Below are 25,091 nucleotides of genomic sequence, written 5' to 3'. Positions count from 1 at the left end.
CAGAAAGCAGGGTGGGAGCAGTGCGGAGAGTGAGCAGGAAGCAGGGTGAGAGCAGGGCGGAGAGTGAGCAGGAAGCAGGGATGGAGCAGTGTGCAAGTGAGCAGAAAACAGGGTTGGAGCAGTGTGGAAGTGAGCAGGAAGCAGGGTGGGAGCAGTGTGGATGTGGGCAGAAAGCAGGGTGGGAGCAGGGTGGAAGTGAGCAGAACGCAGGGTGGGAGCAGTGCGCAAGTGAGCAGACAGCAGGGTGAGAGCAGTGTGGATCGTGAGCAGAAAGCAGTGTGAGAGCAGTGTGCATGTGAGCAGAAAGCAGGGTGAGAGCCGAGTGGAGAGTGAGCAGGAAGTAGGTTGGGAGCAGTGCGTAGAGTGAGCAGAAAGCAGGTTGGGAGCAGTGTGGAGGTGAGCAGAAAGCAGGATGAGAGCAGTGTGGATGTGAGCAGAAAACAGGGTGAGAGCAGTGTGGATCTGAGCTGAAAGCAGGGTGAGAGCAGTGTGGATCTGAGCAGAAAGCAGGGTGAGAGCAGTGAGGATCTGAGCAGAAAGCAGGGTGAGAGCAGTGTGGATAGTGAGCAGAAAGCAGTGTGAGAGCAGTGTGGATGTGAGCAGAAAGCAGGCTGAGAGCCGTGTGGTGAGTGAGCAGAAAGCAGGGTGGGAGCAGTGTGGAAGTGAGCAGAAAGAAGTGTGGGAGCAGTGTGGATGTGAGCAGAATGCAGGGTGGGAGCAGTGTGGATGTGAGCAGAAAGCAGGTTGAGAGAAGTGTGGATCTGAGCAGAAGGCAGTGTGAGAGCAGTGTGTATGTGAGCAGAAAGCAGGGTGGGAGCAGTGCAGAGAGTGAGCAGAAAGCATGGTGAGAGCAGTTTGGAGAGTGAGCAGAAAGCAGGGTGAGAGCAGTGCGGAGAGTGAGCAGAATTCAGGGTGGGTGCAGTGTGGAAGTGAGTAGAAAGCAGGGTGGGAGCAGTGTGGAAGTGAGCAGAAAGCAGGGTGGGAGCAGTGCGGAAGTGAGCAGAAAGCAGGGTGAGAGCAATGTGGATAGTGAGCAGTAAGCAGGGTGAGAGCTGTGTGGAAGTGAGCAGAAAGCAGGGTGAGAGCAGTGTGGAGAGTGAGCAGGTAGCAGGGAGGGAAAAGTGCGGAGAGTGAGCAGAAAGCAGGGTGAGAGCTGTGTGGAGACTGAGCTGGAAGCAGGGTGGGAGAAGTGTGGATGTGAGTAGAAAGCAGGGTGGGAGCAGTGTGCATGTGAGCAGAAAGCAGGGTGAGGGCAGTTTTGGATGCGAGCATAAAGCAGGGTGAGAGCAGTGTGGATGTGAGAAGAAAGCAGGGTGGGAGCAGTGCGGAGAGTCAGCAGAAAGCAGGGTGGGAGGAGGGAGGATAGTGAGCAGAAAGAAGGGTGGGAGCAGAATGGAAGTGAGCAGAAAGCAGGGTGGGAGCAGTGCGGAGAGTGAGCAGGAAGCAGGGTGGGAGCAGTGCGTAGAGTGAGCAGAAAGCAAGGTGGGAGCAGTGTCGATGTGAGCAGAATGCAGGGTGGGAGCAGTGTGCAAGTGAGCTGATAGCAGGGTGAGAGCAGGGAGGAGAGTGAGCAGAAAGCAGGGTGGGAACAGTATGGAAGTGAGCTGAAAGCTGGGTTGGAGCAGTGCGGAGAGTGAGCAGAAAGCAGGGTAGGAACAGTGCGGAGAGTGAGCAGGAAGCAGGGTGGGAGCAGTACGGAGAGTGAGCAGAAAGCAAGGTGGGAGTAGGGCGGAGAGTGATCAAAATGCAGGGTGAGAGCAGTGCGGAGACTGAGCAGAAAGCAGTGTGGGAGCAGGGCGGAGAGTGAGCAGAAAGCAGGGTGGGAGCAGTGTGGATGTGAGCAGAAAGCAGGGTGGGAGCAGAGTGGAAGTGAGCTGAAAGCAGGGTGGGAGAAGGGTGGAGAGTGAGCAGGAAGCAGGGTGGGCGCAGTGCAGAGAGTGAGCAGGAAGCAGGGTGGGAGCAGGGCGGAGAGTAAGCAGGAATCAGGGCAGGAGCAGTGCGGTGAGTGAGCAGCAAGCAGGGTGGGAGCACTGTGGAAGTGAGCAGAAAGCAGGGTGGGAGCAGAGCGGAGAGTGAGCAGAAAGCAGGGTGGGAGCAGGGCGGAGAGTGAGCAGGAACCAGGGTGGGAGCAGTGTGGAAGAGAGCTGAAAGCAGAGTGGAAGAAGTGCGGAGATTGAGCAGAAAGCAGGGTGGGAGCAGTACCGACAGTGAGCAGAAAGCAGGGTGGGAGCAGGGCAGAGAGTGAGCAGAAATCAGGGTGGGAGCAGTGCGGAGAGTGAGCAGAAAGCAGGCTGGGAGCAGTGTGGAAGTGAGCAGAACGCAGGGTGGGAACAGTGCGGAAGTGAGCAGACAGCAGGGTGAGAGCAGTGTGGATAGTGAGCAGAAAGCAGTGTGAGAGCAGTGTGCATGTGAGCAGAAAGCAGGGTGAGAGCCGAGTGGAAAGTGAGCAGGAAGTAGGTTGGGAGCAGTGCGGAGAGTGATCAGAAAGCAGGGTGGGAGCAGTGTGGAAGTGAGCAGAAAGCAGTGTGGGAGCAGTGTGGATGTGAGCAGAAAGCAGGATGAGAGCAGTGTGGATGTGAGCAGAAAACAGGGTGAGAGCAGTGTGGATCTGAGATGAAAGCAGGGTGAGAGCAGTGTGGATCTGAGCAGAAAGCAGGGTGAGAGCTGTGAGGATCTGAGCAGAAAGCAGGGTGAGAGCAGTGTGGATAGTGAGCAGAAAGCAGTGTGAGAGCAGTTTGGATGTGAGCAGAAAGCAGGCTGAGAGCCGTGTGGTGAGTGAGCAGAAAGCAGGGTGGGAGCAGTGTGGAAGTGAGCAGAAAGCGGTGTGGGAGCAGTGTGGATGTGAGCAGAAAGCAGGGTGGGAGCAGTCTGGATCTGAGCAGAAAGCAGGTTGAGAGCAGTGTCTATGTGAACAGAAAGCAGGGTGGGAGCAGTGCAGTGACTGAGCAGAAAGCATGGTGAGAGCAGTGTGGAGAGTGAGCAGAAAGCAGGGTGGGTGCAGTGTGGAAGTGAGTAGAAAGCAGGGTGGGAGCAGTGTGGAAGCGAGCAGAAAGCAGTTTGGTTGCAGTGTGGAAGTGAGTAGAAAGCAGGGTGAGAGCAGTGCGGAAGTGAGCAGAAAGCAGGGTGAGAGCAGTGTGGATAGTGAGCAGTAAGTAGGGTGAGAGCAGTGTGGATGTGAGCAGAAAGCAGGGTGAGAGCAGTGTGGAGAGTGAGCAGGTAGCAGGGTGGGAACAGTGCGGAGAGTGAGCAGAAAGCAGGGTTGGAGCAGGGCAGAGAGTGAGCAGAAAGCAGGGTGAGAGCAGTGCGGAGAGTGAGCAGAAAGCACGGTGGGTGCAGTGTGGAAGTGAGTAGAAAGCAGGGAAGGAGCAGTGTGGAAGTGAGCAGAAAGCAGTGAAGGAGCAGTGTGGAAGTGAGCAGAAAGCAGGGTGGGAGCAGTGCGGAAGTGAGCAGAAAGCAGGATGAGAGCAGTGTGGATAGTGAGCAGTAAGCAGGGTGAGAGCAGTGTGGATGTGAGCAGAAAGCAGGGTGAGATCAGTGTGGAGAGTGAGCAGGGAGCAGGGTGGGAACAGTGCGGAGAGTGAGCAGAAAGCAGGGTGGGATCAGTGCGGAGAGTGAGCAGGAAGCAGGGTGGGAGCAGTACGGAGAGTGAGCAGAAAGCAGGGTCGGAGCAGGGCGGAGTTTGAGCAGAATGCAGGGTGAGAGCAGTGTGGAGAGTGAGCAGCAAGCAGGGTGGGAGCAGTGTGGAAGTGAGCTGAAAGCAGGATGGGAGCAGGGTAGAGAGTGAGCAGGAAGCAGGTTGGGAGCAGTGCGGAGAGTGAGCAGGAAGCAGGGTTGGAGCAGGGCGGAGAGTGAGCAGGAATCAGGGCGGGAGCAGTGTGGAGAGTGAGCAGCAAGCAGGGTGGGAGCAGTGTGGAAGTGAGCAGGAAGCAGGGTGGGAGCAGGGCGGAAAGTGAGCAGAAAGCAGGGTGGGAGCAGGGCGGAGAGTGAGCAGAAAGTAGGGTGGGAGCAGAGTGGAGAGTGAGCAGAAAGCTGGGTGGTAGCAGTGTGGATGTGAGCAGAAAGCAGTGTGGGAGCCGTGTGGATGTGAACAGAAAGCAGGGTGAGAGCAGTGCGATGAGTGAGCAGGAAGTAGGGTGAGAGCAGTGCGGAGAGTGAGCAGAAGCAGGGTGGGAGCAGTGCGACGAGTGAGCAGGAAGCAGGGTGAGAGCAGTGCGGAGAGTGACTGATAGCAGAGTGGGAGCAGTGTGCATGTGAGCAGAAAGCAGGGTGAGAGCAGTGTGGATGTGAGCAGAAATCAGGGTGAGAGCAGTGTGGATGTGAGCAGAAAGCAGGGTGGGAGCAGTGCAGAGAGTGAGCAGAAAGCATGGTGAGAGCAGTGTGGAGATTGAGCAGAAAGCAGGATGAGAGCAGTGCGGAGAGTGAGCAGAAAGCAGGGTGAGAGCAATGCGGAGATTGAGCACAAAGCAGGGTGGGAGCAGTGTGGAATTGAGCAGAAAGAATGGTGAGAGCAGTGTGGAGAGTGTGTAGAAAGCAGGGTGAGAGCAGGGCAGAGAGTAAGCAGAAAGCACGGTGGGAGCTGTGTGGATGTGTGCAGAAAGCAGGGTGAGAGCAGAGTGGATGTGAGCAGAAAGCAGGGTGAGAGCATTGTGGAGAGAGAGCAGGAAGCAGGGTGGGAGCAGTGAGGCTGTGAGCAGAAAGCAGGGTGAGAGCAGTGTGGATGTGAGCAGAAAGCAGGGTGAGAGGAGTGTGGAGAGTGAGCAGGAAGCATGGTGGGAGTAGTGTGGAAGTGAGTAGAAAGCAGGGTGGGAGCAGTGTGGAGAGTGAGCAGAAAGCAGGGTGGGAGCAGTGCGGATGTGACCAGAAAGCAGGGTGGGAGCAGTGCGGAGAGTGAGCAGAAAGCAGGGTGGGAGCAGTGCGGAGAGTGAGCAGAAAGCAGGGTGAGAGCAGAGCAGAGAGTGAGCAGAAAGCAGGGTGGGAGAAGTGTGGTGAGTGAGCAGGAAGCAGGGTGGGAGCAGTGTGGAGAGTGAGCAGAAAGCAGGGTGGGAGCAGTGCGGAGAGTGAGCAGAAAGCAGGGTTGGAGCAGTGTGGATGTGAGCAGAAAGCAGGGTGGGAGCAGTGTGGAGAGTGAGCAGAAAGCATGGTGGGTGCAGTGTGGATGTGAGCAGAAAGCAGGGTGGGTGCAGTGTGGAAGTGAGCAGAAAGCAGGGTGAGAACAGTGTGGATGTGAGCAGAAAGCAGGGTGAGAACAGTGTGGATGTGAGCAGAAAGCAGGGTGAGAACAGTGTGTAGAGTTAGCAGGAAGCAGGGTGGAAGCAGTGCGGAGAGTGCGCAGAAAGCAGGGTGGGAGCAGTGTGGAAGTGAGCAGCAAGCAGGGTGGGAGCAATGTGGATGTGAGCAGAAAGCAGGGTGGGAGCAGTGTGGTAGTGAGCTGAAAGCAGGATGAGAGCAGTGTGGATGTGAGCAGAAAGCAGGGTGAGAGCAGTGTGGATGTGAGCAGAAAGCAAGGTGGAAGCAGTGCAGAGAGTGAGCAGAAAGCATGGTGAGAGCAATGTGGAGAGTGAGCAGAAAGCAGGGTGAGAGCAGTGCGGAGAGTGAGCAGAAAGCAGGGTGATAGCAGTGCGGAGATTGAGCAGAAAGCAGGGTGGAAGCACTGTGGAATTGAGTAGAAAGCATGGTGAGTGCAGTGTGGAGAGTGTGCAGAAAGCAGGGTGAGAGCAGGGCAGAGAGTAAGCAGAAAGCAGGGTGGGTGCAGTGTGGATGTGTGCAGAAATCAGCGTGAGAGCAGTGTGGATGTGAGCAGAAAGCAGGGTGAGAGCATTGTGGAGAGTGAGCAGGAGGCAGGGTGGTACCAGTGCGAAAGTGAGCAGAAAGCAGTGTGGGAGCAGAGTGGATGTGAGCAGAAAGCAGGGTGAGAACAGTGTGGATGTGAGCAGAAAGCAGGGTGGGAGCAGTGCGGAGAGTAAGCAGGAAGCAGGGTGAGAGCAGTGCGGAGAGTGAGCAGAAAAAGGGTGGGAGCAGTATGGTAGTGAGCAGAAAGCAGGGTGGGAGCAGTGCGGAGAGTGAGCAGGAAGCAGGGTGAGAGCAGGGCGGAGAGCGAGCAGGAAGCAGGGTTGGAGTAGTGTGCAAGTGAGCAGAAAACAGGGTTGGAGCAGTGTGGAAGTGAGCAGTAAGCAGGGTGGGAGCAGTGTGGATGTGGGCAGAAAGCAGGGTGGGAGCAGTGTGGAAGTGAGCAGAAAGCAGGCTGGGAGCAGTGTGGAAGTGAGCAGAACGCAGGGTGGGAGCAGTGCGGAAGTGAGCAGACAGCAGGGTGAGAGCAGTGTGGATAGTGAGCAGAAAGCAGTGTGAGAGCAGTGTGCATGTGAGCAGAAAGCAGGGTGAGAGCCGAGTGGAGAGTGAGCAGGAAGTAGGTTGGGAGCAGTGCGGAGAGTGAGCAGAAAGCAGGTTGGGAGCAGTGTGGATGTGAGCAGAAAGCAGTGTGGGAGCAGTGTGGATGTAAGCAGAAAGCAGGATGAGAGCAGTGTGGATGTGAGCAGAAAACAGGGTGAGAGCAGTGTGGATCTGAGCAGAAAGCAGGGTGAGAACAGTGAGGATCTGAGCAGAAAGCAGGGTGAGAGCAGTGTGGATAGTGAGCAGAAAGCAGTGTGAGAGCAGTGTGGATGTGAGCAGAAAGCAGGCTGAGAGCCGTGTGGTGAGTGAGCAGAAAGCAGGGTGGGAGCAGTGTGGAAGTGAGCAGAAAGCAGTGTGGGAGCAGTGTGGATGTGAGCAGAATGCAGGGTGGGAGCAGTGTGGCTGTGAGCAGAAAGCAGGGTGAGAGCAGTGTGGATCTGAGCAGAAGGCAGGGTGAGAGCAGTGTGTATGTGAGCAGAAAGCAGGGTAAGAGCAGTGCAGAGAGTGAGCAGAAAGCATGGTGAGAGCAGTGTGGAGAGTGAGCAGAAAGCAGGGTGAGAGCAGTGCGGAGAGAGAGCAGAAAGCAGGGTGGGTGCAGTGTGGAAATGAGTAGAAAGCAGGGTGGGTGCAGTGTGGAAGTGAGCAGAAAGCAGGGTGAGAGCAGTGTGGGTAGTGAGCAGTAAGCAGGGTGAGAGCTGTGTGGAAGTGAGCAGAAAGCAGGGTTAGAGCAGTGTGGATGTGAGAAGAAAGCAGGGTGGGAGCAGTGCGGAGAGTCAGCAGAAAGAAGGGTGGGAGCAGGGAGGATAGTGAGTAGAAAGCAGGGTGGGAGCAGAATGGAAGTGAGCAGAAAGCAGGGTGGGAGCAGTGCGGAGAGTGAGCAGAAAGCACGGTGGGAGCAGTGTGGAAGTGAGCAGAAAGCATGGTGAGAGCAGGGCGGAGAGTGAGCAGAAAGCAGGGTTGGAGCAGGGCAGAGAGTGAGCAGAAAGCAGGGTGGGAGCAGTGCGGAGAGTGAGCAGAAAGCAGGGCGGGAGTTGTGCGGAGAGTGAGCAGAAAGCAGGGTGAGATCAAAGCAGAGAGTGAGCAGAAAGCAGGGTGGGAACTGGGCGGAGAGTGAGCAGGATGAAGGGTGGGATCAGTGTGGAAGTGAGCAGGAAGCAGAGTGACAGCAGTATGGAAGTGAGCAGGAAGCAGGGTGGGAGCAGTGTGGAGAGTGAGCAGAAAGCAGGGTGGGAGCAGTGTGGATAGTGAGCAGGAAGCAGTCTGGGAGCAGTATGGAAGTGAGCAGGAAGCAGGGGGGGAAGCAGAGCTGAGAGTGAGCAGAATGCAGGGTGGGAGCAGTGTGGAAGTCAGCAGAAAGTAGGGTGGGATCAGTGCGGAGAGTGAGCAGAAAGCAGGGTGGGAGCAGGGAGGAGAGTGAGCAGAAAGCAGGGTGGGAGCAGACTCGAAGTGAGCATAAAGCAGGGTGGGAGCAGTGCGGAGAGTGAGCAAGAAGCAGGGTGGGAGCAGTGCGGAGAGTGAGTAGAAAGCAAGGTGGGAGCAGGGCAGAGAGTGAGCAGAAAGCAGGATGGGTGCAGTGTGGAAGTGAGCAGAAAGCAGGGTGGGATCAGTGCGGAGAGTGTGCAGAAAGCAGGGTGGGAGCAGTGCGGAGAGTGAGCAGAAAGGAGGGTGGGAGCAGTGTGGAAGTGAGCAGGAAGCAGGGTGGGAGTAGTGTGGAGAGAGAGCAGAATTCAGGGTGAGCGCAGGGCGGAGAGTGAGCAGAAAGCACGGTGGGAGCAGTGCGGAGAGTGAGCAGAAAGCAGGGTGGGAGCAGGGCGGAGAGTGAGCAGAAAGCAGGGTGGGAGCAGTGCGTAGAGTGAGCAGAAAGCAGGGTGAGAGCAGGGCAGAGAGTGAGTAGAAAGCAGGGTGGGAGCAGTGTGGATGCGTGCAGAAAGCAGCGTGAGAGCAGTGTGGATGTGAGCAGAAAGCAGGGTGAGAGCAGTGTGGAGAGTGAGCAGGAAGCAGGGTGGGAGCAGTGAGGATGTGAGCAGAAAGCTGGGTGAGAGCAGTGTGGATGTGAGCAGAAAGCAGGGTGAGAGCATTGTGGAGAGTGAGCAGGAAGCATGGTGGGAGCAGTGTGAAGAGTGAGCAGGAAGCAGAGTCGGAGCAGTGTGGAAGTGAGCAGAAAGCAGGGTGGGAACAGTGCGGAGAGCGAGCAGGAAGCAGGGGGGAATCAGAGCGGAGAGTGAGCAGAAAGCAGGGTGGGAGCAGTGTGGAAGTGAGCAGAACGCATGGTGAGAGCAGGGCGGAGAGTGAGCAGTAAGCAGGATGAGAGCAGAGCAGAGAGTGAGCAGAAAGCAGGGTGGGAACATGGCGGAGAGTGAGCAGAAAGCAGGGTGGGAGCAGTGTGGATATGAGCCGAAAGCAGGTTGGGAGCAGAGTGGAGATTGAGCAGAAAGCAGGGTGGGAGCATTTCGGATAGTGAGCAGAAAGCAGGGTGGGAGCAGTGTGGAAGTGAGCAGAAAGCAGGATGAGAGCAGTGTGGACGTGAGCAGAAAGCAGGGTGGGAGCAGTGCAGAGAGTGAGCAGAAAGCATGGTGAGAGCAGTGTGGAGAGTGAGCAGAAAGCAGGGTGAGAGCAGTGCGGAGAGTGAGCAGAAAGCAGGGTGAGAGCAGTGCGGAGATTGAGCGCAAAGCAGGGTGGGAGCAGTGTGGAATAGAGCAGAAAGCATGGTGAGAGCAGTGTGGAGAGTGTGCAGAAAGCAGGGTGAGAGCAGGGCAGAGAGTAAGCAGAAAGCAGGGTGGGAGCAGTGTGGATGTGTGCAGAAATCAGGGTGAGAGCAGTGTGGATGTGAGCAGAAAGCAGGGTGAGAGCATTGTGGAGAGTGAGCAGGAAGCAGGGTGGGAGCAGTGAGGCTGTGAGCAGAAAGCAGGGTGAGAGCAGTGTGGATGTGAGCAGAAACCAGGGTGAGAGCATTGCGGAGAGTGAGCAGGAAGCATGGTGTGAGCAGTGTGGAGAGTGAGCAGGAAGCAGGGTGGGAGCAGTGTGAAAACGAGCAGAAAGCAGGGTGGGAGCAGTGTGGAGAGTGAGCAGAAAGCAGGGTGGGAGCAGTGCGGATGTGAGCAGAAAGCAGGGTGGGAGCAGTGCAGATAGTGAGCAGAAAGCAGGGTGAGAGCAGAGCCGAGAGTGAGCAGAAAGCAGTGTGGGAACAGGGCGGAGAGTGAGCAGGAAGCAGGGTGGGAACAGGGCGGAGAGTGAACAGGAAGCAGGGTGGGAGCTGGGCGGATAGTGAGCTGAAAGCAGGGTGGGAGCAGGGCGGAGAGTGAGCAGGAAGCAGGGTGGGAGCAGTGTGGTGAGTGAGAAGGAAGCAGGGTGGGAGCAGTGTGGATATTGAGCACAAAGCATGGTGGGAACAGTGCGGAGAGTGAGCAGGGAGCAGGGGGGAGCAGAGCGGAGAGTAAGCAGAAAGCAGGGTGGGAGCAGTGCGGAGAGTGAGCAGGAAGCAGAGTGGGAGCAGGGTGGAAAGTGAGCAGGAAGCAGGGCGGGAGCAGTGCGGAGAGTGAGCAGGATGCAGGAAGGGAGCAGTGTGGAAGTGAGCAGAAAGCAGGGTGGGAGCAGTGCGGAGAGTGAGCAGAAAGTAGGGTGGGAGCAGTGTGGAAGTGAGCAGAAAGCAGGGTGGGAACAGTGCGGAGAGTGAGCAGAAATCAGGGTGGGAGCAGAGCGGAAGTGAGCAGAAAGCAGGGTGGGAGCAGTGTGGAAGTGAGCAGAAAGCAGGGTGGGAGGAGTGCGGAGAGTGAGTAGAAAGCAGGGTTGGAGCAGGGCAGAGAGTGAGCAGAAAGCAGGGTGGGAGCAGTGCGGAGAGTGAGCAGAAAGCAGGGTGGGAGCAGTGTGGAAGTGAGCAGAAAGCATGGTGAGAGCAGGGCGGAGAATGAGCAGAAAGCAGGTTGGAGCAGGGCAGAGAGTGAGCAGAAAGCAGGGTGGGAGCAGTGCGGAGAGTGAGCAGAAAGCAGGGCGGGAGTTGTGCGGAGAGTGAGCAGAAAGCAGGGTGAGATCAAAGCAGAGAGTGAGCAGAAAGCAGGGTGGGAACTGGGCGGAGAGTGAGCAGGAAGAAGGGTGGGAGCAGTGTGGAAGTGAGCAGGAAGCAGAGTGGCAGCAGTATGGAAGTGAGCAGGAAGCAGGGTGGGAGCAGTGTGGAGAGTGAGCAGAAAGCAGGGTGGGAGCAGTGTGGATAGTGAGCAGGAAGCAGGCTGGGAGCAGTGTGGAAGTGAGCAGGAAGCAGGGGGGAAGCAGAGCTGAGAGTGAGCAGAATGCAGGGTGGGAGCAGTGTGGAAGTAGCAGAAAGCTGGGTGGGAGCAGTGCGGAGAGTGAGCAGAAAGCAGGGTGGGAGCAGTGTGGAGAGTGAGCAGAAAGCATGGTGGGAGCAGTGCGGAAGTGAGCAGAAAGCAGGGTGGGAGCAGTGTGGAAGTGAGCAGAAAGCAGGGTGGGAGCAGTGCGGAGAGTGAGCAGAAAGCAGGGTGGGAGCAGTGTGGAAGTGAGCAGAAAGCAGGGTGGGAACAGTGCGGAGAGTGAGCAGGAAGCAGGGTGGAATCAGAGCGGAGAGTGAGCAGAAAGCAGGGTGGGAGCAGTGTGGAAGTGAGCAGTAAGCAGGGTGGGAGCAGTGCGGAGAGTGAGCAGAAAGCAGGGTGGGAGCAGTGTGGAGAGTGAGCAGAAAGCAGGGTGGGAGCAGTGCGGAAGTGAGCAGAAAGCAGAGTGGGAGCAGTGTGTAAGTGAGCAGAAAGCAGGGTGGGAGGAGTGCGGAGAGTGAGTTGAAAGCAGGGTTGGAGCAGGGCAGAGAGTGAGCAGAAAGCAGGGTGGGAGCAGTGCGGAGAGTGAGCAGAAAGCAGGGTGGGAGCAGTGTGGAAGTGAGCAGAAAGCATGTTGAGAGCAGGGCGGAGAGTGAGCAGAAAGCAGGGTTCGAGCAGGGCAGAGAGTGAGCAGAAAGCAGGGTGGGAGCAGTGCGGAGAGTGAGCAGCAAGCAGGGCGGGAGTTGTGCGGAGAGTGAGCAGGAAGCAGGGTGGGATCAGTGTGGAGAGTGAGCAGAAAGTAGGGTGGGATCAGTGCGGAGAGTGAGCAGAAAGCAGGGTGGGAGCAGGGAGGAGATTGAGCAGAATGCAGGGTGGGAGCAGACTGGAAGTGAGCAGAAAGCAGGGTGGGAGCAGTGCGGAGAGTGAGCAGGAAGCAGGGTGGGAGCAGTGCGGAGAGTGAGTAGAAAGCAAGGTGGGAGCAGGGCGGAGAGTGAGCAGAAAGCAGGGTGGGTGCAGTGTGGAAGTGAGCAGAAAGCAGGGTGGGAGCAGGGCGGAGAGTGTGCAGAAAGCAGGGTGGGAGCAGTGCGGAGTGTGAGCAGAAAGCAGGGTGGGAGCAGTGTGGAAGTGAGCAGGAAGCAGGGTGGGAGCAGTGTGGAGAGAGAGCAGAATGCAGGGTGAGAGCAGGGCGGAGAGTGAGCAGAAAGCAGGGTGGGAGCAGTGCAGAGAGTGAGCAGAAAGCAGGGTGGGAGCAGTGCGGAGAGTGAGCAGAAAGCAGGGTGAGAGCAGGGCAGAGAGTGAGTAGAAAGCAGGGTGGGAGCAGTGTGGATGTGTGCAGAAAGCAGGGTGAGAGCAGTGTGGATGTGAGCAGAAAGCAGGGTGAGAGCAGTGTGGAGAGTGAGCAGGAAGCAGTGTGGGAGCAGTGAGGATGTGAGCAGAAAGCTGGGTGAGAGCAGTGTGGATGTGAGCAGAAAGCAGGGTGAGAGCATTGTGGAGAGTGAGCAGGAAGCATGGTGGGAGCAGTGTGGAGAGTGAGCAGGAAGCAGGGTCGGAGCAGTGTGGAAGTGAGCAGAAAGCAGGGTGGGAGCAGTGTGGACAGTGAGCAGAATGGAGGGTGGGAGCAGTGCGGATGTGAGCAGAAAGCAGGGTGGGAGCAGTGTGGAAGTGAGCAGAAAGCATGGTGAGAGCAGGGCGGAGAGTGAGCAGAAAGCAGGGTCGGAGCAGGGCAGAGAGTGAGCAGAAAGCAGGGTGGGAGCAGTGCGGAGAGTGAGCGGAAAGCAGGGTGGGAGCAGTGCGGAGAGTGAGCAGAAAGCAGGATGAGAGCCGAGCAGAGAGTGAGCAGAAAGCAGGGTGGGAACAGGGCGGAGAGTGAGCAGAAAGCAGGGTGGGAGCAGTGTGGATATGAGCCGAAAGCAGGGTGGGAGCAGAGTGGAGATTGAGCAGAAAGCAGGGTGGGAGCATTTTGGATAGTGAGCAGAAAGCAGGGTGGGAGCAGTGTGGAAGTGAGCAGAAAGCAGGGAGGGAGCATTGCGGAGAGTGAGCATGAAGCAGGGTGGGAGCAGTGTGGAACTGAGCAGGAAGCAGGGTGGGAGCAGTGTGGAAGTGAGCAGGAAGCAGGGTGGGAGCGGTGTGGAGAGTGAGCAGAATGCAAGGTGGGAGCAGTGTGGAGAGTGAGCTGAAAGTAGGGTGGGAGCAGTGCGGAGATTGAGCAGAAATCAGGGTGGGAGCAGGGAGGAGAGTGAGCGGAAAGCAGAGTGGGAGCAGTATGGAAGTGAGCAGAAAGCAGGGTGGGAGCAGTGTGGAGAGTGAGCAGAAAGCAGGGTGGGAGCAGTGCGGAGAGTGAGCAGGAAGCAGGGTGGGAGCAGTGCGGAGAGTGAGCAGAAAGCAGGGTGGGAGCAGGGCGGAGAGTGAGCAGAAAGCAGGGTGGGAGCAGTGTGGAAGTGAGCTGAAAGCAGGGTGGGAGCAGTGTGGAGAGTGAGCAGAAAGCAGGGTGGGAGCAGTGCAGAGAGTGAGCAGGAAGCAGGGTGGGAGCAGTGCGGAGAGTGTGCAGAAAGCAGGGTCGGAGCAGTGTGGAGAGTGAGCAGAGAGCAGGGTGGGAGCACTGTGGAAGTGAGCAGGAAGCAGGGTGGGAGCAGTGTGGAGAGTGAGCAGAAAGCAGGGTGAGAGCAGGGCGGAGAGTGAGCAGAAAGCTGGGTGGGAGCAGTGCGGAGAGTGAGCAGAAAGCAGGGTGGGAGCAGGGCGGAGAGTGAGCAGAAAGCAGGGTGGGAGCAGTGCGGAGAGTGAGCAGAAAGCAGGGTGGGTGCAGTGTGGAAAGTGAGCAGAAACCAGGGTGAGAGCAGTGTGGAGAGTGAGCAGAAAGCAGTGTGAGAGCAGGGCGGAGAGTGAGCAGAAAGCAGGGTGGGAGCAGTGCGGAAGTGAGCAGAAAGCAGGGTGGGAGCAGTGTTTAGAGTGAGCAGAAAGCAGTGTGAGAGCAGGGCGGAGAGTGAGCAGAAAGCAGGGTGGGATTAGAGCGGAGAGTGAGCAGAAAGCAGGGTGGGAGCAGTGCGGAGAGTGAGCAGAAAGCAGGGTGGGAGCAGTGTGGAAGTGAGCAGGAAGCAGGGTGGGAGCAGTGCGGAGAGTGAGCAGAAAGCAGGGTGGGAGCAGTGCGGAAGTGAGCAGAAAGCAGGGTGGGAGCAGTGTGGAAGTGAGCCGAAAGCACGGTGGGAGCATTGTGGAAGTGAGCAGAAAGCAGGGTGGGAACAGTGCGGAGAGTGAGCAGGAAGCAGGGTGGAATCAGAGCGGAGAGTGAGCAGAAAGCAGGGTGGGAGCAGTGTGGAAGTGAGCAGTAAGCAGGGTGGGAGCAGTGCGGAGAGTGAGCAGAAAGCAGGGTGGGAGCAGTGTGGAGAGTGAGCAGAAAGCAGGGTGGGAGCAGTGCGGAAGTGAGCAGAAAGCAGAGTGGGAGCAGTGTGGAAGTGAGCAGAAAGCAGGGTGGGAGGAGTGCGGAGAGTGAGTTGAAAGCAGGGTTGGAGGAGGGCAGAGAGTGAGCAGAAAGCAGGGTGGGAGCAGTGCGGAGAGTGAGCAGAAAGCAGGGTGGGAGCAGTGTGGAAGTGAGCAGAAAGCATGTTGAGAGCAGGGCGGAGAGTGAGCAGAAAGCAGGGTTGGAGCAGGGCAGAGAGTGAGCAGAAAGCAGGGTGGGAGCAGTGCGGAGAGTGAGCAGCAAGCAGGGCGGGAGTTGTGCGGAGAGTGAGCAGGAAGCAGGGTGGGATCAGTGTGGAGAGTGAGCAGAAAGTAGGGTGGGATCAGTGCGGAGAGTGAGCAGAAAGCAGGGTGGGAGCAGGGAGGAGATTGAGCAGAATGCAGGGTGGGAGCAGACTGGAAGTGAGCAGAAAGCAGGGTGGGAGCAGTGCGGAGAGTGAGCAGGAAGCAGGGTGGGAGCAGTGCGGAGAGTGAGTAGAAAGCAAGGTGGGAGCAGGGCGGAGAGTGAGCAGAAAGCAGGGTGGGTGCAGTGTGGAAGTGAGCAGAAAGCAGGGTGGGAGCAGGGCGGAGAGTGTGCAGAAAGCAGGGTGGGAGCAGTGCGGAGTGTGAGCAGAAAGCAGGGTGGGAGCAGTGTGGAAGTGAGCAGGAAGCAGGGTGGGAGCAGTGTGGAGAGAGAGCAGAATGCAGGGTGAGAGCAGGGCGGAGAGTGAGCAGAAAGCAGGGTGGGAGCAGTGCAGAGAGTGAGCAGAAAGCAGGGTGGGAGCAGTGCGGAGAGTGAGCAGAAAGCAGGGTGAGAGCAGGGCAGAGAGTGAGTAGAAAGCAGGGTGGGAGCAGTGTGGATGTGTGCAGAAAGCAGGGTGAGAGCAGTGTGGATGTGAGCAGAAAGCAGGGTGAGAGCAGTGTGGAGAGTGAGCAGGAAGCAGTGTGGGAGCAGTGAGGATGTGAGCAGAAAGCTGGGTGAGAGCAGTGTGGATGTGAGCAGAAAGCAGGGTGAGAGCATTGTGGAGAGTGAGCAGGAAGCATGGTGGGAGCAGTGTGGAGAGTGAGCAGGAAGCAGGGTCGGAGCAGTGTGGAAGTGAGCAGAAAGCAGGGTGGGAGCAGTGTGGACAGTGAGCAGAATGGAGGGTGGGAGCAGTGCGGATGTGAGCAGAAAGCAGGGTGGGAGCAGTGTGGAAGTGAGCAGAAAGCATGGTGAGAGCAGGGCGGAGAGTGAGCAGAAAGCAGGGTCGGAGCAGGGCAGAGAGTGAGCAGAAAGCAGGGTGGGAGCAGTGCGGAGAGTGAGCGGAAAGCAGGGTGGGAGCAGTGCGGAGAGTGAGCAGAAAGCAGGATGAGAGCCGAGCAGAGAGTGAGCAGAAAGCAGGGTGGGAACAGGGCGGAGAGTGAGCAGAAAGCAGGGTGGGAGCAGTGTGGATATGAGCCGAAAGCAGGGTGGGAGCAGAGTGGAGATTGAGCAGAAAGCAGGGTGGGAGCATTTTGGATAGTGAGCAGAAAGCAGGGTGGGAGCAGTGTGGAAGTGAGCAGAAAGCAGGGAGGGAGCATTGCGGAGAGTGAGCATGAAGCAGGGTGGGAGCAGTGTGGAACTGAGCAGGAAGCAGGGTGGGAGCAGTGTGGAAGTGAGCAGGAAGCAGGGTGGGAGCGGTGTGGAGAGTGAGCAGAATGCAAGGTGGGAGCAGTGTGGACGTTAGCAGGAAGTAGGGTGGGAGCAGTGCGGAGATTGAGCAGAAATCAGGGTGGGAGCAGGGAGGAGAGTGAGCGGAAAGCAGAGTGGGAGCAGTATGGAAGTGAGCAGAAAGCAGGGTGGGAGCAGTGTGGAGAGTGAGCAGAAAGCAGGGTGGGAGCAGTGCGGAGAGTGAGCAGGAAGCAGGGTGGGAGCAGTGCGGAGAGTGAGCAGAAAGCAGGGTGGGAGCAGGGCGGAGAGTGAGCAGAAAGCAGGGTGGGAGCAGTGTGGAAGTGAGCTGAAAGCAGGGTGGGAGCAGTGTGGAGAGTGAGCAGAAAGCAGGGTGGGAGCAGTGCAGAGAGTGAGCAGGAAGCAGGGTGGGAGCAGTGCGGAGAGTGTGCAGAAAGCAGGGTCGGAGCAGTGTGGAGAGTGAGCAGAGAGCAGGGTGGGAGCACTGTGGAAGTGAGCAGGAAGCAGGGTGGGAGCAGTGTGGAGAGTGAGCAGAAAGCAGGGTGAGAGCAGGGCGGAGAGTGAGCAGAAAGCTGGGTGGGAGCAGTGCGGAGAGTGAGCAGAAAGCAGGGTGGGAGCAGGGCGGAGAGTGAGCAGAAAGCAGGGTGGGAGCAGTGCGGAGAGTGAGCAGAAAGCAGGGTGGGTGCAGTGTGGAAAGTGAGCAGAAACCAGGGTGAGAGCAGTGTGGAGAGTGAGCAGAAAGCAGTGTGAGAGCAGGGCGGAGAGTGAGCAGAAAGCAGGGTGGGAGTAGTGCGGAAGTGAGCAGAAAGCAGGGTGGGAGCAGTGTTTAGAGTGAGCAGAAAGCAGTGTGAGAGCAGGGCGGAGAGTGAGCAGAAAGCAGGGTGGGATTAGGGCGGAGAGTGAGCAGAAAGCAGGGTGGGAGCAGTGCGGAGAGTGAGCAGAAAGCAGGGTGGGAGCAGTGTGGAAGTGAGCAGGAAGCAGGGTGGGAGCAGTGCGGAGAGTGAGCAGAAAGCAGGGTGGGAGCAGTGCGGAAGTGAGCAGAAAGCAGGGTGGGAGCAGTGTGGAAGTGAGCCGAAAGCACGGTGGGAGCATTGTGGAAGTGAGCAGAAAGCAGGGTGGGAGCAGTGCGGAGAGTGAGCAGAAAGCAGGGTGGGAGCAGTGTGGAAGTGAGCAGGAAGCAGGGTGGGAGCAGTGCGGAGAGTGAGCAGAAAGCAGGGTGGGAGCAGGGCTTAGAGTGAGCAGAAAGCAGGGTGGGAGCAGTGTGGAAGTGAGCCGAAAGCAGGGTGGGAGCAGTGTGGAGAGTGAGCAGGAAGCAGGGTGAGAGCAGGGCAGAGAGTGAGCAGAAAACAGGGTGGGAGCAGTGCGGAGAGTCAGCAGAAAGCAGGGTGGGAGTGAGCAGCAAGCAGGACAGAATCAGGGTAACTGAGGTTGCAGACAAACCACCTGACAACACTGGTCCATTGCTCTGCCAAGGGCAATGACAAATAAAAATGTGAATCTCAATGTCAATTGGAGAAACACACCTTAAAGAATAAATTACTTTAAAATCAAACAATGTTACGAGGGCACAATTAAAGCGAAGATTTACCGTAATGTGTTGCTTTACTATTCTTCCTGCAAAGTGGACAGGTTCACATTTTCCCACATTATACTCCATCTGCCAAATTTTTGCCAACTAACTTAACCTGTGTCCCTTTGCAGACACCTTGTGCCCTCTTCGCAACTTACTCTCCTACCTATTTTTGTGTCATTAGCAAATTTAGCAACCATACATTCGGTCTCTTCATCCAAGTCATTGACATGGAACGTGAGTGGTTGAGGCTCCAGCACAGTTCCCTGTTGCACTCCACTCATTCCAGCTTGCCAACTCATAACTGACCCATTCATCCCAACTCTCTGCTTCCTGTTGGCTAACCAATCATCTCTCCATACTAACATTATACCCCTTACACCATGCTAATATATTACCCCCTACACCATGTTAATATAGTACCCCCTACACCATGCTAATATGTTACCCCCAAAACCATGCTAACATGTTACCCCCTACACCATGTTAATATATTACTCCTACACCAGGTTAATATATTACTCCTACACCAGGTTAATATATTACCCCCTACACCATGTTAATATATTACTCCTACACCAGGTTAATATATTACCCCCTACACCGTGTTAATATACTATTCCTACACCATGTTAATATATTACCCCCTAAGCCATGCTAATATGTTACCCCACTAGAACAGGTAAAGGCACATGGGAGACAGGGACTCAGGGAATATGCAAAGGTGATTAGTTAGCTTTCGTATTGAATATGTCAATGTTGATTCATGAAGTTTTCTTTGGAACGTTCATTTTGTGGTGAATTTTAGTTTAGCATTATGGCCAAGTGGATAATGCTACGGTCAGTGAGAGAGAAGTTCAAGTGTGGGGTGGTTGGTGAATGGAAAATTAGTGTTACGTTCTCTATTATTGTAGTTGACCAAGGACAGCCTGAGCAGAAAGGGGATTGGATTGGTGGCCTCCCACCTTCCTCTTCCTCCTCATCTTCCTCAGCTGGTTGTCGTTTAGCTGGTAACAAAGACTTTGCCCTCACAATGATGAAGCTTTGCAGTGTGCAACAGAGAATGATGATGCATTCTGTAGAGTACTACAGGGCTCCTCCTGAGGGGGAAGTGTTGCTTAAGTGTCCCAGTGGCCTGCTTAATCACATTTCATGTGGCAGCATTGCTTTCATTATAAGCATGCTGCCTGCATGTGCGTATTGGAGTCATAACCATGTAGTCAGGAGATAGACCTTGTCATCCACTCTCTGTTTCATCATGCTAGCTCCAATGCTGGTGGTACAGTGGGCTGCCACAGAGTGACGGTATCATGACTGCTGCCAGGATCCTGGGCAATGAGTTGCATAAAACATTGTGTATGGTTGCACAGAGGCTGGGCATTGAGTGAGTGCAACCACTTTCATATCAGAGTTGACATGCGGTGGCCACACATGTGGTTAATGGCACCCTGCACCACTGGAAAGTCTGCAATCCTCCTGAAGCCCCATGCTCACTCGGCCTGCTTTTCTCTGGCTAGAGAGAATGATATTCTCTTTGAATAAAGAGCCTCAATGACCACTCTTAAGCAACAGTGAACAGAGCTGTTGCAATATCGCCTGCTCCAGCCTGATGCAGGTATGTTCAGGCCCAAGGTCACATTCATAGCCACTGGCAATGCCATCCTCACCCTGTCTGGGACCAAATGGCCTGTGCAGAATCCTTAAAGCTAGGACCTTCAGCAAGACCCACACCACTCCATGTTACAGTTTAATTCCCCTTCACTATATGGAACAATACAGCTATTATTTTTCCACTTATTCCTGTGTGTTTAACACTTGAGGTAAAACTTTCATTGAGATAGTATACATAAAACTACTCTTGATTTCACTTCCTTGAAGGATATCACATGTAAGATAGCTTTCGGGATATCTGAATTTTGCTATGTTTCAGCGCATAAAGTCCTGGTGACAGCTGCAGATTTCTGTCACTACTTGGCAAACAAACTCATTCTGAGTGAGTCTCGATGCTAACTATCATCTACAGAATCCTAACAGAACTGCAAAGAGGCTGGAAATGTAGCACAGTTCGTGACTGATTTATTGATAAACCTGGCTTTTGTTCAAAGTTCTGAGAGTGGTTAATGACATTTACTAATTCAGAGTGAAAGAAAGTAACAGTAATCTGAATGCCATGCTTTCTTTTCCATCAATGTTACAATAGAGGAACCAGGCCCTTGGACTGACTAGAATAAACAAAATCCAGAACAAATTTATGTGACAGCCTATTACTCAGCTTGGCTATAATGTGACATGTTTTTCAGGTTCACAAGAGAGATTAGATGTTACAGGATGCATTTCTTTCATCGGAATAAAGAATGTTAACAGCATGTGGCCTACGGTTTTCAAACTTGGAACAAAATTAACTATTATTATCATTTTTATGGATGTTATGCAGTTAAAAACCTCTTTAAAGATTGGAATCAGAAAGCAACATTGGGGTAAAGATAAAGGACATATTTTGGCCGTAGGAAGAGAGGTTTTGGAATTGTCAACAGTCATAAGTGAAGATTTTTCAATTGCTGCCGCCTGAAAGCTTGACCAAGTAAAACCTACGTAACAGAATCTCTATTCTCAGCATGTACACTTTCACTACAAAAGACAATGGCAATGATAGAAGGTCGCCCTGCTTTAGAATAATGAATGGGTGTAAACTATGTGGAAGTTTTTGCAAACATTCCACTGTTGTGGAACATTGTGCTGATTGGAGTTTTTGTTGAAGTTCAAACAATGGAAATGTTACCTCAGGGAACACTGTCTCTTAATTATCATACTAAACGTGTGAGAATTCAGTCTGTGTGTTGTACTGCTCAGTGCAGTCAAGCCTTGAGTTAATAGACTAAGAAGACTATTCACCTTAAATCGAGGCAGAACGGTTACTTGATGCGTGCAATTAAATTAAAAAATGGGTAATTTATTTTTTTAAACGAAACCTCATTACCTTGGCCTTTTCATTCACGAGCCTATAACTGACATTGACAGAATGCAACAGTGTGTTGTAGGTCACAATAATTAATCTAACTCTCTAATTCTTTCCCACAAAGTTGTGACTGGATGTCATGGTGCTGTCTGATGGGACAATGGAATGTCATCAACCACATCCTGTCAGTAATAAGGAAACTGCCAAACTTACAGGATCGAGTCTACAGACCTGTCCCTGAAAGCATCTTCATCATCATTAGCAAACCCATATTATTATTGTTTTCCTGAGGTCTTCTCTGTAATTAACCTTTTTTGTAATTATGACTGATGGCTATTCTGACAGCATTCTGCACAAATTACTCTTTATACTGGCATGGTTACAGAATGGCAGAGATAGCAATAGGCTAATTAGAAAGGAGTTGATTACAGTCTTCTCAAATGATCAACAAAGCCCCCATGAAAACTTACGGATCTGCTAGAAACATATAGCATCATGTTTATGTGACACCGAATATAATTAAAGCATTTCATTTAAAAAACTCAATTTTTCATTTTATTCATCCCTTCACTCACCTCTCAATATCCTATGGATCCTCTTCTTGCAGGGAAGTTGCATGTGTTTCCATGCCTACCATCCATCCCACCCAGTGATTGGCTGCAAGAAGAGAGTTACTCATGCAGGATGAAATTAACACTGGTCCGGCAGATTTCTCTGCCATCTCCACTCACTCTTTCAATGAAATGCTTCACTTTTCCCTGCTGTACCACCCAGCAAGCCGGCCTATGACTGATGAAATAGATTCGAATGAGCTAAACATGTTCCAGCGTCAGATATCCTTGGATATCATCAGCGTGAACTTTAGTGAGGCAGTGAAGTGTTCGGCTGGCTGAATTATATGCCTGCTTTACAGGGAGTATAACAAATCAAATTCAATATGTCAATCAGGAAGAAAACTAGCCTAAATGTTAAATCCAAGCGATCTGAAATCTCATTGTGTAATATTGAGTTCCCGAGGAATCCTTGATTGTCAGCTAGTGTTAGCTCAGCTTTCCTCAGCCAGAGCAAAGGTCAGAGTTTCTACTGTTGGCCCCAGTGATTCTGGACTCAGAAGGGAATGGGGGTAGATCATCCCAGGTCTCCACTACTGGTCCATATCCAGTGGATCGCGTTAGAAGTTGCATGTGTGATCCATTGGATGAGCACAGGATCTGTACAGCTGTTCCACTCACAATGAAGGAGTAACTTACTGACACATACTCCAATTTTAAAGGTGAGTCAGGTGTGGTACATTTGAGTTCTGAGATAGATGGTGAATCCGGAGAGTCATCTGGAACACTTGTTTCCATAAATTTCCGTGATTACCACCTGAACACAGCTGCTTCCATTATCTTGGCTGGAGGGTGGGAGTGGGCATTTGGGCATCTCTCAGGCTGCCACTTGAGAGTCGGTCCATGACAGTCAGGTAGGGTTTAGGCACGGGTGGGGTTCTGGATACAATTGAAGTGGAGGAGACAGTATCATTATATATAACACCTCGGCACCACCTCAAAAAGACAAGGTCAACATTAGGACATGGCAGCAAAGTAGCAGGATCAGAAGAATTAAGTCACTGGCCTCATTTTAACTGAGCCCAACCCCCCCATGTGCAACACCCTCCCTCCCTCCCACCACTGACAATCAATTTCTGCCAGGCAAGGGGTGTAGTTAAACCAGGAACCAAGGTCTTAGTAATGAAAAGAGGTTGTGTCTACATCTAGGGCACAAAATGGACACTTAAGCATCCAGCATGGCGGAAAGGAAGTGCATGCTTATTACACCCCAAAGGTGCGCCATTCACAATATTGGTAAAGGCAGAAAAAGAGATCATGGGGCTGTTATGTAAAACATGCATTAGGCTGTTTGCATATGCAAACAGGGGGCCTAGCATTTGTTTGAGGTCACCATTGCAAAACTGGGCTGCATTAAACACAGGCAGCATTGAAGAAAGTGTCGTGTACATGCAGCCTAATCAGCAATCCTTAAAGAAGCCATCAAAAAAAAGCCTTACTTGAACGTGGAGCCAGTAGGAGCAGAACTATTTGCTCTTTCCCCCCTGGATTTTTTGCTAATTAATTTAAATCTGTGTCCTCTAGTTAGAAATGCACCTGGCAGCGCAAAACAGGTTCTTTCTACCTGTTCTGCGCAAACTCCTCATAACTTTATCTACTTCTTTGCTCTAAGGAGAATAATACAAGCCCCTGTAATCTCTCCATTGGTCTGTCTGAACTGGTTTGTCCTGTGTGCTAGCTTGGTAAATTTGAGTTTGGAAAATAGTGTAGGACAAGCAATTTCAGATCAGCCGCTTGATTTTCATTGACTTGTAACATCTGATTGCTCCTGTGTTATACTATCATCCAAACTCAAATGACCACAATGTCTATCTTGTGTAGAAAATAAAGGAAATATTATTTAAACTCTTACTAAATAAAACATGTCATTTAGTTGAATGTGCAGCAAGATAACTTTGATTAATATGTTTAATGAGGCTTTTGTACAAATTCCACAATGGACCATAATTTGTCATCAAAATAACAAGGAGACTCATGCTGCTCACTTTATCTATGTGTAAATGCTACAGCAACATCAGGCAAGGGCAGATCATGGTTAAATCAGGAAATCTAAAAGTGACTATCTGAAATGTGTCTCTCTGCTGTTACCTTTGCAAAAACAACATCTCACTAACTCACCGTTGAAGTGCATTGGTTGTTGCTGGAGATTTTAAAAATACAAAATGATTTTCTTTAACCTTTTCCCGCTATCTTTTTTCTCTCCCACTCTTTTAACCTAATCTTTCATTCCCTCTCTTCACCCATTCTAATTTATACCACCTTCTCAGTCATTACACAGTCCTTCACTCAGGTTGAAAGGAGACACACAGTTTCTTGCCCTGTTCACTCAGATCCCAGATGCCGGTTTCTTTCACTGCAACGTCATCAGCTTGCACTTTCAGGAATGCTACAGAAAAAGTTTACAACGTTAAAAATGTAAGGACAAATCTAACTAACAGCTGATGCCATCAGAATCACTCCTACAGCACATCATGGTCCAATCTGTTTGCAACAGAGATGTGACAAAAATTTTTAATCATTTAAACTCACGCATTGTCTGTTTACTGCATGCACCTTGCACCGTTACAGCAACACCAACAATTCAATAGCATTATCCAGCAAGTTGGTCAGCATCTGTAGAAGGAAGAGTGTATGCGGGACAATTTCTGAGAGCAGTATCTTCTAGAGCCAAACAGGGAGCAGGCTATTCCAGACCTGGTAATGAGCCATGAGGCAGGATTAATCAATCAATCACCGTAAAGGACTCTTTCAGTAATGCCTGTAGTGTAAAGGGTTAATCGAATAGATAGCTAACGAGTGATGTTGGCCATGATATATCTGTGACATCAGCAGTCATGAGCTAGAGACTCTTTACAGCAGACGGGTGGCACTCAGAGGAGATGTGCCTACTCAGTAACCCAGCTTGTGTATAGTGTACATAATGTAAATAAACCCATTCTGAGTAACTACTTGAGTCAGGCTACAGTCCCTCTTTATAAGACCTAGCACGTCCATCAAACAATAGTGACCATAACATGATAGAATTTCATGTTCAGTTTGAAGGGGTGAAGTGTGGTTCTAAGACTAGTGTTTTTTAAACTTGATTAAAGGTTGCGAAAGCAATGTTAGCTTAATGATGAGTGGTCCTTGCCAATGTGTCAGTATGTAGGAGGAACTTAAAACAATCACCAATTCTTGGGAAAAGGTGCTGGAAAAACTATTAGACATATGGACATATTAGACAGCAAATGGAAGGTTGGTGTTTATTGTAAGGGAATGGAATATAAAAGTAGGGAAGCTTAAGAACATTTGTATAGACATTAGTGAGGCTAGACTTGGAGTAGTGTGTAAGGTTTTGGTGTCCTTATTTGAAAAGAGGATGTAATTGCATTAGAAGCAGCTGAGGGAAGGTTCACTCAACTAATTCCTGGGGTAAGGGGCTTATCTTATGAAGAAAAGTTGAACAGGTTGGGCCTATGCCCATTGGAGTTTAGAAGAATGAGTGGTGATCTTGTTGAAACACATAAGATCCTGAGGGGACTTGATAGAGCAGATGCCAGGAGGATGTTTCCTCTTGTGAGGGAGACCAGAACCAGGGGACACAGTTTAAAAATAAGAGGTCTCCCTTTTAAGACTAAGATGAGGGGAATTTTTTTCTCTCAGCGCGTTGTTAGTTTATGAAATTCTCTTCCCCAGAAAGTGTGGAGGTTGGATCGCTGAATTTATTCAAGGCTGAGTTAGACAGATTTTTGATAGACAAGGGGGTCAAGGGTTCGGAGGGGGGGGCACAGACAAGAAGGTGGAATTGAGACCGCAACCAGATCAGCCATGATCTTATTGAATGATAGAGCAGTTTCGAAGGGCTGAATGGCCTACTCCTGCTCCTAAGTCCTATGTTCCCATGTTCCTAAGAGTACAGGGCTTGGTTCGAAAAAGGTGTAATTGTTATATTATAAATGACACCTCCCTCATTGTATTGGTTGTGAGAGATAATGGGCACGATTTGGAACAGTTGGGCGGGCACGGTGGGCGGGCCCGAGAGCGGCCGGGAAATGGTCTGCCACCCGCTATCGGCCCCTGACTGCAATTTCACATTGGGTGGGCCAATTAAAACCCGCCCAGCGTGAAAGGCGGCACTTCAATGGCCAGGAAGGGCCGAGCGGGGGCAGGGTCCTGTCAGCCACCAGGTCCAATGGCAACCCGGCTGCCGCTTTAAAAACAGCCCAGGCAGCCCCTGGAAGGCTGCCTC

Source organism: Cetorhinus maximus, chromosome 15 (assembly GCF_964194155.1).
Source record: "Cetorhinus maximus chromosome 15, sCetMax3.hap1.1, whole genome shotgun sequence".
Classification (NCBI taxonomy): Eukaryota; Metazoa; Chordata; class Chondrichthyes; order Lamniformes; family Cetorhinidae; genus Cetorhinus; species Cetorhinus maximus.
This window is presented reverse-complemented; position numbering follows the sequence as displayed.